The sequence below is a fragment of the Sminthopsis crassicaudata genome, chromosome 4 (assembly GCF_048593235.1).
Source record: "Sminthopsis crassicaudata isolate SCR6 chromosome 4, ASM4859323v1, whole genome shotgun sequence".
Taxonomy (NCBI): Eukaryota; Metazoa; Chordata; class Mammalia; order Dasyuromorphia; family Dasyuridae; genus Sminthopsis; species Sminthopsis crassicaudata.
This window is the reverse complement of record NC_133620.1, coordinates 84,856,191-84,869,222: the sequence shown is the minus strand read 5'-3', so window position 1 is coordinate 84,869,222 and position 13,032 is coordinate 84,856,191. Positions and strand designations below refer to the sequence as shown.

The window sequence follows — 13,032 nt, the reverse complement described above, 5'->3', positions numbered from 1 at the left end:
TGGATCAAAGGATATATACAGTTTGATTCCATTGACAATGTATTAGTGTTTCAATTTTCCCATGTCTTCTCCAATATTTATAATTTTACTTTTCTTTTATATTAACCTTTCTGATAGATGTGAGGTAGTACTTAAAAGTTGTTTTCATTTGAATTTCTCTAATAGTGATTTAGATCATTTTTGCTCTATAGCATATGGCTATAGATAGCTTTAATTTGTTCATCTGAAAACTTCCTTTTGATATCCTTTTGGGAAATGATTTATATTCTTATGACTTTGTCCCTCTGCCTGCTAATTCTCCTGAATTACTTCAGTTCAAATCTTACCTGGAAGTCTTTCACAGTCTTGCCTTACTCTGCCCTTATTGTTGGTGACATCTTTGAGATTAACTTCTATCTAACTCTATTCATATTTTCTAAGCACATAGATGTTTGCATGTTGAGATTGAAATGTTTTTTAAAGTTTCACAGTGAGTAAAGTTCCACCACAAGTTATATCTTTTGAGTCTTAATTAAGTGCTCTTTCATCATTCTGTGCTATGTATGTATATGATAGGACCAGGATTCCCCATTTCATGCTAATACAGATTCATTTTTCTAAAATGAAGTAAAGATGAATCTGGAGTTTAAATGTGCTTTGACTTCCTTGACAGTTTTCTAATCACCTAAAGGCAAATTTTAAAAAATATAACAGATTTGGGGCCCCTCAGACATGACAGATTTCTTTGTCTAATAACATTTGCAATGCCTGCTTCTGTTTGATTCATCTGATATATGTGAATATATATATGTATATATATGTATATAATATACACATTTATATATACATATATACACATACCTCTCAGGTAAAATATCATTGAATGAAAAATCTGTTCTAATCTTACTTCACACTGACTTCCCATTTCTTTTCTCTCTCTATTAGACATGATTTAGGGAAATTATTTTGATGACTGGAGGATGTATATTCCCATAGTCACACAGCTAGTAAATGTCAGATATAACATTTGAATCCAAGATTTTCTGATTCTTAGGCCAATATCCTATCTGTTATATTACTTTGATCAGAAGTTACTCATGCTAAAAAGATTATGGATCCATTAAGTATCAAATTATGTCCCCAAATGTATCTTTGGTATGCTATCATTTAGCACACATTATATTATCTCTTCTGGAGGATATAAAATATATGCATCTGTCTCATTTGTAGAAGGGAATAGTTATCTGTTGCAAAAGTACAAAAAGATAATGAAGATTTGAATTAGACCAATGGAAGTGAGAAAATAATGCAGGAGACATTCATTCTAAGTAATTCCATGAGAGGGTTGCAGGTACCTTTGGTTTTTCAAGGAGACATTGACTTTAGGCAAATTAATATAACTTGTTTGGTTTTAATGAAAGAATGTTCTGTTAAGTCTGAGAGCTGCCGAATGCTGACTGAGACATAGTCAATATTTTTATGCCATCTTTTTGTAATAAATACTTTTTTTTACCTCAAAACTCAGTGTTTCTATCTATCCTGGCATGCTAGTTACTTCTCCTTCACAATTATTCTTGCTAGCAATAAGAAAAACTGTTGCTAATTATCAGAATTATAAGAATTCTATACCTCTCTCTCTCACTTTTTGTGTAAAGTACTGAGAACAAGTCTCCATTCTCCAAAGATGAAAGGCATGCTTTCCTGCTTCGCAAAAGTATATTCCCAGCATGGATTTTGGGTTTTGAAATTCATAGAGGAGACAGTAAGCCACCAGGGATTCTTAATAATAAGGAACTTTCATTTCCAGGGATCTTCATGGTTTGGAAAACTAGTTATCCATATCACATAACTTGAAATCAATAAAATGTAGGTAAAGCAAATTTCCTTATTTGCCTTTTACAACAATACAAAATGAGCCTCAAGGAGGCCAAGATCACAAAGCTACTATATCTTGGACTTCAAATCCTTTGTCCTTTTAAACATTCTATGGAGGAAAGGTCAAATTTTATGTAGTGGTAGTGATAAGGATATGCCCGGGTCACAACAACAATGAAAAAAGTGAAAATTGGTATTTTTTGAAGGAGTGAATACATTAGGCAAATTTATTTATTTTACTGAGATAATTGGCTTAAGTGACTTGCCCAGGGTCACACAGCTAGGAAGTGTTAGTATCTGAGGACAGATTTGAACTCAGGTTCTCCTCACTTCCGGGCTGGTGCTCTATCCATTGTGCCACCTAGCTGCCTCTTAAATAATATAATTTCTCTTAGTCTCAGTTTCCTAATCTATAAAATGGGGATAATAAGAACACTAACATCATATGAATGATATGAAGAACAAATAAATTAATATAAGGAAACCAAGTTCAAACTTTATAGCATTCTACAAATGATAGCTTTGAGGTTAAACTAAGTCAAATCTATCCTAATTTAGATTAAATTAGATTAGGCTGACATTGATACTGAAGTACTGTCAACTGAACTAATCACCTTGTTTCTATTTTCTTCTATTATTTCTCATTCTCTTAGAGAATAAGATAACAAGGTTCAATCTTCCCCTCTTCCAACATCCCAAACATAATTACAGAAAACTGTTGATATAAGGACAGAAATTATTAATGTTATCTATCTCTCTCTGAATGACCTTACTAATGTCAGCATTTCCAGCAAGATAGTGTCTATTAGGTTGATCTGGATCAGACCTTATGTTTTTTCCTGAGACCTTGCCTTATGGCAGAAACTGGATCAAGGTGATCTAGGTCTTGGTTGTCCTTGCCCCATTTCATTGAACTTCATGTCATGAAGAGCTAAATAGCCAGAAGGAAGTGGTTCTTCTTGCTGGGATTGCCAAAGGCTATTGGGATCTCATGAATTGAATCAATGATGAGAATGGAGTACATTCCAGGCATGAGGGAATGCAATAATAATTATGAATGAAAGGGTAACTGATGGAGGAAGGACAAATCAATAGTGAATGGAAGCATTTCTGCTGCCAAAAACTGTGACTTGGATGAAAAAAATGGCAAGATGAGAAAAAAAGAAATCAAATATGATAGCAAAAGACATCTCACTATTAGAAGACAGGAAGTATGGAAGGAAAGAATCATGCTATGACAATGGAAAGAAGGAGAAACCCAGTTTTCTGTGGTTTCTCTGGAGGTTGATGAAAAGTAGATGAGTTGGTGTATTTGTTCTCAGTTTCTTATTTTAGTCAGCAGATGAAATAAATTTATTTCAAATGACCAAAATAGAAAAAATGGGGAAAAATAAAACTAGAGTGGAACCTCCCTACTCCCTACTTAGAGGATAGAACCTCCCTACTCCCACTTAGAGGATAGAAAATCATCTATTTATTTTGTCAGAGATATAGATAAATTGGTGCTGAATGAAGCATTAAATGACAGGTCATAAAGATGACAACCATAGTAGTCAGTTGGCTAGTAAGTCAGTCAACCAGCCTTTATTTATTAAGCACTTACTATCTGCTAGTTCTAATGGATGAAGATACAAAGAAAGGCAAAAAAAAAAAAAAAAAAAAAAAAAAAAAAAAAAGAACAAAATCAGTCGCTGTCCTCAAGGAGTGTATATTAGAAATATATATAAGATATTTGCAGGGTAGATGGAGGTGATATTGACTGGAACTGATTGGACAAAGTTTTCTCAGTTTAAGATTGTCACATGATCCCTATTGCAAGATTAAGAAGATCAGGTCTCAAAAGATCAGACCCTTAGGAAGTGAGGAACCTATGGGAAGCAGACAGTGTTGGTGACTGTTGGTCATGGATGGTTATCACTTTTAGTCTATCCAATAAAAAGGCTTGGGTCTTTTAAAATCCCTGACAAGCTGGAAGCTAGTCGGGTTTCACGAGCACATGGCAGGAGCTGAGATAGCTCCTAGGTGTGAGTCTGGGCCTCTCCCTGCAGGAACTAAATAAATGCTTTCTCTTTGTACCTGAAGATGTCTCTGATTAGTTAATTTGGGAAAGGAAGTCTAATACCCCCACACAATATGAAAAGGGAGGTACTTTATTTCATGTTTCTTTCTCCATGTCTGGAATTCTCTGCCTTTCACCTTCACTTTTTAGATTTTTTTTTTTTTTTTTTTGCTTTCTTCAATATTTAGCTCAAATCTTATCTTTTTTAGGATATTTTTCTAGATTTCCCTCATCTGTTAATGTTTTCCCATCTAGGTTTTTAAGTTCCTCAAATGCAAAACAATCTCTTTTTCTTTAAGTTTTTCCCCAGGAGAGAGTTTTGGACACAAAATTTGCTCAATAAAGACCTTGTGGTTTATTCTCAAAAGAGGACCATGATGTCATAGAGGTGATGCGGTGGGTAAAAAAATAGTAATAGAATGGCCTCTTTTACCTAGTCAAAAAAATATGAATCTGGAAAAGGAAAACTTCAGGATTTCTGGCCAAAACAGAAACAATCACTATTTACATTCACTCGGAGCCAATCAGGGCCCAAACAATGACTAAGTGGAGCTTGTTCTGGGACCCATTGTTGATCTGTCCATGAGAGGCAGAGAGATTTAGATTTAATTCATGGTCCTAGCTCATAGTCCTCAAAGATATACTGCAAAGTTTCAGCCACTGGGCCCAGATGGCTCCAGAGGAGAAAGGGAGGCTGGTTGCATAGAACCTCCTCACTTAAATCTAATTCACTTACATGTCATGGCATCATCTCCCTGATGCCATAGTCTTTTTCTAAAAAAGAAGGGTAAATAGCAACTTTCTTCCTTCCTGCCTGCCTGCCAGCCTTCCTGCCTTCCTTCCGATTTTATTCAGACTTGCTTTCTTATACTGTCATGAATTGAGCCTCCTTTTGCATGACAAAAAAAAAAAAAAAAAAAAAAAGACTTGCTGATTATTCTGTGACCTATTTCCCTAAGGAATGGAATTTCAGCAAGCTGAGTTGGGAAGAGGTAGCCCTGTCCTTTATGTACAGAATGTGATTCCAGAGAGAGAATGTAGACATTGACTAAAAGAGGAGTGAAGTTGGTAAAGACAGCTTTGGAGAGGAGAGATATTTTTCATTTCTATTTTAAGAGAAGACAAATGTGGTGTTAGGTGCTCTTCCAGGCTAAATTCAGGGAGGAGAGGAAAAAAATAGATTTTCAAAATAAAAACTGTTTTCGACACAACACTGATTTCTAGCCAACTTCTTTAGGGGAGACATTATGGGATTTCCCCTTGGGTGAGATAGTGTCCTCTTTCTTGACCGACCTGAAATCTCATCTCCTATCTAAAGAACTCATATTTTTTTCTTGTATACCTTTGGCATATCCTAGCTTTTGTCACTCATTATTTGCTTGTCACTCATTATTTGCTTGGATAAATGGATTTACTTTCTAGTCGGCTTTCTTTCTAGTGAGATGGGTGGGTGCTACCTAAATTTGGAGACAGGAAGACTAAATTAAAATGTGACCTCTGATAGTTACTAGCTGTTTGACTTTGGTTAAGTTACTTCCCTCCCTCAGCCTCAGTTTCTTAATCTGTAAAATGGAAATAATATTACCTGCCTCCTAGAGTTGTGAAAATATGAGAGAATTTTTGTAAAGTACTTTTCAAACTTTAACATACTGTATATATGTTAGTTATAGTTATTATTATTTTTATGGTGGTATTTGTGGTATTAGTAATATTAGTACTGGTCAGTACTATTGTTGATAATCTTTTGCATAACTAGCACTTGGTTAAAAGGGGCTTACTTTTGGGTATGAGCTTTAGTACCCTTGCTCCTTATGGGAAAGTGATGAGAGAAGTTAGCTAAACAGAACTAAACTTTTAAATCTAAATTTTTTTCCTCTAGATCAGCAACATTTAAGGATTCAGAGAGACATAATTCTAGTTTAATCATCCTCACAGCAAAACAAATGGACAGCTTGTTCCCCTTAAGGGAGGAATTGTAGTCTCTCTCCGGTAGAGAAATAGCATGATTAGACTATCACTTAAGGAAAACAAAAACTACTTTGGCAGTTGTGAGGAGGATTCATTAGATAGATTGAGACTTGGAGCAGAGATATCAATTTGGAGCCCATTGTAATGAGAGGTGAAGAATACTTGAAGCAGGGTGAAGCATATGATTGAGAGAAGAGGTTAGATTAAAAGAATGTGAAGATCAAAACAATCTGATGGTAGCTCACTAAATATATGAGATAAGTGAAAATGAGAAATCAAAGAGAAAACAAAAATTATATACTTTGGAGACTTGGAAAAATGGTATAGTTTTCAATAGAAATAGGGGAATATAATTAGAGAGAAAGGTTTGGGCATAAGCATAATTGAACTTTATTTTGGGCAAGTTAAATTTAAGCTGTATTCTGGATATCTTATTTAAACTATCCTATACACATCCAGTGATGATAAACTAAGGAACTAAGGAGAGAGAATGAGGTTGAATGGGGAGCTGATTAAGTCACTGTGAGAGAGTCTAGTGGGAAAGGAGAATCAACTGACCAACTTACCACTGTTCTCCTGAAAATATTGAATATGATGTTTTAGGCGAATATGATGAAACCACAGTCCTGGATACTCTCCAGTCTTAGAACATATCACTGACTGATAATTGCACTATTTACTCATATTTATTCATTACCCTGACTCCAGTCCACTAAACTCCCAGAATAAACTTTAGTCTAATTATACTTCCTCTATATGATATTGATATTTTTTTAAACTTTTACCTTAAATTTTAATAAATTTAATTTAATTTTATTCTAGCTTCTAACAAATGTCAAGACAAGACAACTTTTGTTATAAGCTGCATAGACTTATAAAGTGTTTATTGAACTTGTTCCTTCATGAGAATTAGCACATTTTCTTCTCTTCCAGAGCTTCCTGCAGGAGCTAATAGAGATTTTTGACACCTACTTTTTTGATCAAAAAGGAGTTAATGACCCATTTATAGACAAAAACTGTGGTAGCTTATATCAGTTCTTTTGAATCTTAGATCTTTCAGTGGGTAATTTTGGAATAATTTGGACACATACATATATGATGAATTAGTTTGTGCAGAAATCTAGTCATATAAAATCCTAACTTCTAAAAAAATGGATGGGGCTATGCTAATCCTATTTGTTGGTATCTCAATTTGCAATGAGTGTATCTATGTAGTTTAACTAGTGTAAAGGTTAGCTCTTCCTTTTCATCCAGATCCTGGGATGCACAGGGCCATAAATGGACAAACATGCTCCACAAGACAATGAAGGATATTATGATAGCATACTTTCCCCACACATCCTCAGGAATTTGTAATATATCCTTTACCTCACTTCTTCCTGATTCTTAAATTTGAAATTCCAAACTAGTATTTTGAGTCCCAGATTTGCTAAATTTAGGGTCCAGTGTGAACTTTGAAGACTGAGTAAGAACAAGTGGTCTTATATCAATAAGAACAAGTAGTCTCAACCTCAGTAGTAGTTGAAATAATTAATGAAATTCCACTTCAGTCTGGACAAATTTTTCTTTTTTTTAAATTAAAGCTTTTTATTTTCAAAACATATGCGCAGATAATTTTTCAACATTGACATTTGCATAGACTTGTGTTGCACATTTTCCCCTTTTCCCCCACTGCCTCCCCTAGATGGAAAGCAATCCAATATGTGCTACACATGTTAAAATATGTTAGATCCAATGTATGTAAAATTATTTATACAATTATCTTGCTGCACACAAAAAATCAGATTGAAAAAGAAAGAAAATGAGTAAGAAAACAAAATGTAAGTGAACAACAACAAAAAGAGTGAGAATGTTATGTTGTGATCCACACTCAGTTCCCACAGTCCTCTCTTTGTGTATAGATGGCTCTCTTCATTACAAGACCATTGGAACTGGCCTCAATTATCTCATTGTTGGAAAGATTAATATTTATCAGAATTGATCATTGCATAATATTGCTGTTGCCTGTAGAGTGATCTCCTGGTTCTGCTCATTTCATTTAGCATCAGTTCATGTATGGACTAATTTTTCCCAGGACAGAATTTACAGGGGGGAAAAATTTTTAATATTTACATTTGCCCCTTTTCCCACTTATGCCAGGGATCTTGTGGCAGTCTATAATCTAGTCACAGTTCAAAATTCAATAAAAATCTTATATAAGGTATGGAAACACTATCTTGAGAAAGTGTAACAGCTCATTGTTGTTCAACCCAACCATGAGAACCTGGAGCACATTCAGATATCCTGGATGCTTAACCAATGACAAAGCTAGTGGGTATTATTTTTAGAAAGTTCAATTTTGTCATCAATCACATCACAAGGCATCATGACCTGAAGGTTGATAAACTAGCATAAGAAACATATTTTAGGTACTTGCTGACTTAACTCCCTTTACAAATAATTCGAAATACCACAAACATTTCAACTCTTTTCCAACTATGATTACTAAATTAGTTGTTCCAGCATCATCAGGCACAAAAAGCCTTTATATCCAGGTCAAGTTGTATACCCAGTAGGCTGACATTACTGCCATATGTGTAGGTTAGATGAGTCTTCATTAGGTTCCTATGCTTTTGTTCACATAATTTGAAGGATAGGGCTTCATCTTTGCCAAAATAACCCAGAGTTCTACTCAAATTTTGTGTTAGTCTAAAAAAATGCATTCTGGTCTTGCATAAAACCTCCTTGAGGTATAAGACTCCTGTCACTTTTCTCTGTGTCCAGTGTGTTTCTTCTTTTTGACTATTGTTTTTTCTCTTCTAGATTCCTTTATATATGTAATATTCCATATTGTAGTCTTCCAAATTGTAAATTTCTATGTCCTATGTCATAACAGGAGCTTCTTGGCAAAATTCTTGGTTTTGCCTGTAAAATCATAATTGAAAGAAAATCCAGATAAACCTGATGGAAACACCCCCTTTCACCTATCCTGCTATGATTTTGAAGGTAAAATAGACGTATCCCTATATTGAACTAAGAAGAGAGATGAGAGTGTTCACATTTCTAATAGCAGCCTCTCCCAGAATTATCAAATTCCTTTCACCTTTTTCTATGACCTATGCCCAGTGACTGAATCCTGATATATGCTTTGTCCTAAACTGTTCTCTTTTCTCTGTTTTCATGTATCTGGGTATTTTAAGTTAGATTTTATGCCTTCCTGGTGTGAATTAATATGGATCCATAATAAAGGCTTATTTCTTTTATATCACTGGATAGTCAGTCTATCCTTTTTTTTTTTTTCTTCTTTTTTTCTTTTTTTGAAAGCCTCCAAATCTCAAACCACTGCACTGGACTGTGAAAACAAATAAATATCTGTCCATGAATAAAAATTAAAAGTGTTCTTGGAAAGAAGATATTTTCCAGCTGGGTTGACTATAATAAATTTAAAAATTGAGAAATGGGTGAAACCACCCAATTTTTACAGATAAAACAAATGTAAAAACAAAAACGTCCAATTTAAAGACAGGAATACTTGGTTTGGGGCCTTTTGGTTCACAAATATATCTGTCCATCTGTCTAAATGTTTCAAAAACAGGGTCAAGGATCTTGTAGGGAAGCCTTATTATAATGACCACCAACTATCTATTATTTTTGGACAGAAGCAATACTTGATTTTAACAGAGAGCTGCTTTCTTCCCAGAAATGCATTGCTATTCCAGTGAAGGTATGCCTGATGATTTATTTCCATGGGCAAAACTTCCTATAAATGCAAGAGTATCCTTGTTCCTATAAATTTAGCAGATAGTCTCATTATCCTGACATCTTCCAGAGGATTCAATAGTTAATTTTCCATTTTTAAATATTATATCTTCATGGCAGTACAAATAAAAATACCCCTTTCTATTTCACTTCATCCCTAATCGCATGAGAAAATATAACCTTTCAGCCAGACCCTTGAACATCATTTTAGGTGATGTTCCTCCTATTGTCAAGATGTTTAGATTTCCTGGCTGTCTACTATGGAATCCTGTTATAAGGATAACTCAATTTCCTTGCCCACTTAATATCAGTATTGGATACTGAGCAAGTGCTAGATTTGGAGTCAGAGGAGATGAATTCAAATCCTATCTAATGGTGTGATCTTGACAAATCAATTATCTTCTATGAGTCTCAGGGTTTTTTAATCTTAAAATTAGAGAATTGACCCCTTAGTTGATGTCTAATGTACTTTTCAGATCAAAATCTATAATTCTTTGATCCCTTTTTATGTAAATATATTTTCTTTTATACTATTTTTCTTCATAATATCATTCACCCTCATAGTTTTAATTGCCACTTCCATGCGGAAGAATTAATCAACAAGCATATATTAAGTAGATACTATGAGCCAAGCAGTGTGCTAGACACTGGAAATACAAAGATTAAAGTTAAATAATCCCTTATTTCTGTCAAGGAATTTATATGCTATAGGGGAAAATACAATGTTACTTATTAAACATTTATTAAGCATCTATTAGCTCTATCTCTAGTTCTGCTTCCACTTCTGATTTTGGAAACACTAATTAACTTTCTGTAGAACACTTTTTTTAGAGAAAACAGATAGGAAAATATGGTCTAAAATTCTATTGAGGTTAGCAGAAAATGATGAGAAATATTCAAGAATGAAATTCAGAAAACATAAAGAGAAAAAAATTCTGATAAGATAGAAAACAGAGAGCTGTCCAAAAATCCAAATGTGAATGTAGGGAACTCATCAAACACTCCAAATTAAAATGTATATGATGAAAGCAAGATCATGCAATGCATAAATACATAAACGAGGTAGGTATTATCATATTAGACTGTTAAAGGTCAGGATGAGTTGAGGTTCTCTAAGAATTTGAAGGAAGATAAAATGGTTAGGGGAAATAAGAATATTAAAAGGAATATAGATGATCTAATTATGATGAATAGGAAGAAATATTAACTACTTAGTTTTTATTTTTCTCTACTTAATATCAAGGAGAGTTATATTTGGATAGGGAAAGACAGAAAATAAATTGCTAATGGAGGGTCATAGTAAGAAGATATTTAGTTGCTTTTAATGAGTTCTTATCATACCCTTCCATAAACATTATCTTTCCAAACTGAAGGAATTGATGGATGAACCTAATATTAATGATCTCTAATAATTCTATGTTCATAGGAGAAATTGTGCAAGATTGATTTCTTAATAGGGGGTAAACAGTGAAATCTTAAAACTATTGGCTGGTGATCTGAACTTAGATTCTTGGTAGAATTGTAGACTCTGTCTGGTTCTTATTAGAGGAGCCATCTCTCTTCTCATCTAAAAAAACAAATGGATAGACAAGTGTGGCTTTTCTTAGAATTCCTTTTGATATTCTCTTGTATGGATGACAAACTGGAATATAGCAGAGTAATAGGGTAATGCAATTACATGATTAAATGATGCGTTTGAAAAATTAATCCATATAGGATAGATTGTAGGAGGGAGAAACAAAAGTTTTTCATAGAATAGGACCACAGAGGGTTTGAAAGGACCTTAGAGTCATCCAGGCAATTCTTTTAAAGAGACAGTTCATTGAAAACCATGTGGTTAACAATGGGAGGATGATTTGAACCCTTTTAAATCCAGCACTATGTTCACAAAGCCACACTGCCTTTCATAAGAATGAGAAGATGGATGAGAGGTTATATGATATTTTTGCACTTTAACATACCTTTTCTGACTTCATGGAGTACTTTTATATGGTACCTATGGATAGATAACAATTACCATGAGAAAAAAGTTTGTTACTGGAGTATATCCTCTGTCATGAAAGCCATTACTTTATTTATTTTAATCATATTTCTTCTCTTCTATTTATTTTTTAAGCAAATACTAGGCCATTGTTCATAACATTATTTCTCTCAAAAGAAATATCTTAAGCATTTTATAGGTATAGGTATTCTATATGTGTGTGGTTTATGTGGTATATACATACACATATCCCATAATATGTATGGGTATACACACATATACATATATAATAATGTATACACACATATATGCACACATATTGCTAATCAAGCCATCTCATATGCAGTAAGAATATCTACACACTGATATGTATATATTACATAAAAAACACATATTTAAGGAAAATGCCATCATTTAGTGAAATGGGAACCTAACAAGAGCAGAAACAACAAATGAGTGATTAATCTATTGCCCACCCATCTCCTTCCTTCCTAGGTAAATGAGATGTTTAGATTACCAGGCAAAATCACAAATGCTCATAAAACACTGGAAATTAAAACACATGCACAACCAAAATCAATAAAAATAAACAATGATACAGAATTAGGCAATGAGATAGTAATGTAAAAATCATGAAATGGGCAAAAATAATCTATTTCTGTATGTAGATTTTTTATGATCAAGAAAATATGCAATCTTTTTGAAAGACATTGAACTAACTAAATACCTGATATGACCATAAAGAGATTTTCCTTGTGGTCCTAAAATTAAAATAATAATAACATATATATAAATATATATATACACATATATATGTGTATATGTATGTATGTATGCATATGTGTGTGTATGTATATATATATATATATATATACATACATATATATATATATATATATATATATATATATATATATATGTATATATATATATGGAACTCCCAAAAATCATAGTCTTAAATTACTAAAGTTTAAAGGAATATTACTCATAGTAAGGTTTATAAATTTCTTTATTAAGCTATATTATTTATCATTATATTTTATTATATATTAACTCATTTGAGCTGGAATATGGCTACTATGAGAATCCAATAATAGCAGATTTGTCCCTAAATCCAGATAGTTTTTCTCAGGAAAGATATGGAGCAGTAGCCCATCTTTCTCAAATCGATGAAGCAATTAGTCTATAAGCAGTTTGTTAAACAACCATTATGTACTTAGCACTGAGGATACTAAAATAAAAATGGATCGTGTTCACTGTCAAGAAATTCCTTGCTCTTTAGGATAAAACCATGTACATATAAAGCATACACAAAATATATATGTGATAAATTAATTTCAAGAGAACCCTTAGAGGAAAGAGAATCAGTACCTCAATGCAGGGACCCCTCATTTAGCTAGTATTTCTTATGTCTAGAGACTTTAGCTATCCA

At 33.3% G+C, this 13,032-nt stretch overlaps 1 long non-coding RNA gene across 1 annotated transcript in view; it reads left to right on the top strand.

The window, feature by feature from the left end:
• LOC141540656 (uncharacterized) overlaps window positions 1-13,032 on the top strand; it is a 65,794-nt gene that overhangs the window by 45,120 nt on the left and 7,642 nt on the right. The window lies entirely within an intron of this gene.